This window comes from Echinops telfairi, unplaced genomic scaffold, assembly GCF_000313985.2.
Source record: "Echinops telfairi isolate 266 unplaced genomic scaffold, ASM31398v2 ScPeMD7_7468;HRSCAF=8506_0, whole genome shotgun sequence".
NCBI classification, from domain to species: domain Eukaryota; kingdom Metazoa; phylum Chordata; class Mammalia; order Afrosoricida; family Tenrecidae; genus Echinops; species Echinops telfairi.
In genome coordinates, this window is record NW_022111369.1 from 18,080,876 (window position 1) to 18,082,832 (window position 1,957).

The window sequence follows — 1,957 nt, forward strand, 5'->3', positions numbered from 1 at the left end:
GCTATCCGTTGTTTGGTTGGGGTCACCAGCCATAAGCTTGGCTTGCTCATTTTATTCACTTGGGACTCAGGGTCCTGGAGACCATCTGCATGACATCATCACACGTATTGAGGCCAGAGCCCTTATTGATTCACAAACAAACGTTAACTCACAAATACAGCTCCGTGGAGAGACAGACTCCCTGGAGACAGTGTCTAGTGTGGCTCTTTCTGTTACTTAACGAGTCAACAAATATGGCCTCCTCCCTGGGGGACGGACAGCGGAGAAGTGGGTGAGGGAGACGTTGGATGGGGAAGATATGCTCAAATAATAATAATTTATAAATTATCAAGGGCTCAGGGGGAGGAGGGGATGGGGAAGGAGAGGGAAAAATGAGCTGACACCAAGGGCTCAAGTGGAAAGCAGGTGTTGTGACAATGATGAAGTCAACCTATGTACTAATAATGTGCTGGACACAAATGACGTATGTATGGATTGTGATGAGTTGTATGAGCCCCTAATGAAATGATTATTTAATAAAAAAAAAAACAACTCTGTGGATTATGAATGAAAGCTGCCAGTGAGAGAGATCACCAGATAATTCTCATATAAGCATTCCACTTAAAGGCTAACCTTCCCCAGAAACCAGTAATTTTCCATCCTTTCAGAGGCATCCAATTAACTTTATGAAATAAAACGATGTCTTCAAAGCAAAGAGGATCAAAGTTTATCTAAATTAAAATAATAACTAGAGTAAGAGTCAACTCCATGATAGCAAGATGGGATACCGAGATGCAGGACTGGTGGGAGGGAGAGGTTGGGAAATAACTTCAAGAAGCAAGATGGCTTTGGAGCCCGTATTCAAGTCTCAGGGATTGGAAGCCAAAGAAAATCTGGAAAGAAGCAAATGCCTTCATTAGTGGAAGGAAATCCTGAGGCATTTGCTTTTATCTTTCCAACGCTAACATTGTGGAATGTGGCTTGATCTTTCCAACTATAATGAATACCGAAAAGAATTTCAAGCCATCCATGACCTTTCTATTTTTTAAAACAGCATCTGCTCCTTTCCCTACTTCGGAAAAATCCCAAGACAAAGGTCATTCAAACCTGGTTGACTTCGGAGCTGGCGAGAAACTAGAGACTTCCAGAGCAATCTGTATCACCCTCTCTCCAATAGTTCTAAGGAAAAGGAAGGAATGAAAATGGAAGGGGATCTGCAAAATCAATATCCAGAAAAGTCAGAAATACTTTACCCGGAGTTTGTGTTTTGTGGTTAGCCTGTGACCTACAGGGAGATGTTTCTGTCTAAAGTTAAATGATGAGTCCAAGTCTGAAAAAACACTGGGAAGAGCATCCCAGAGGACTCACCATCAAAGAGCGGAGCCTGTTAGAGAATTAGAAGTAATTAGTACCGCTGACCCACAAACCTCACAATGGGAGCTATCTGGGGCTTGGAAATAACTGTTGCCGAGTTCCATGCAAGACCTCCAGGTTTTGTCCTTTGGGCAATTGTTCTCCTAATTTTTAAAATCAGATTTGTGATACTATCTGATGGACACATTAGAAAGCTCATTCTTGCAACAGTAGGGAAAAGAGTGCACTCAAGGAGGAGAGAGAGAGAGAGAGAGAGGAGACTTTAGCCACGTGAAGTCAAGAGAAAAGGGCATGTGTTTAAATAAGAGCAGAGTTAATCAGGAAGGAACGTGTCAGATAAATGAAACATTCTTCGAATGTGTAGGTGACTTAGCACCAAGATTGAATCTGTATGGGGTGTGGACAGGGGAAGGGGCAATGGAGACTGATTCTAGATAGCTGGGCATAGACATGTTCACCAACCAGGGATTCCAAAACAGCACCAGATCTTTTGTGTGTGGAGACAATGATTATGAGTTTAGAATTGGACTTGGCAGGTTGAAATCCCTCTGAGATTTTCAAATGAAGTTATCTATACAGAGAAAATCCAAAAATAAAATGAAAG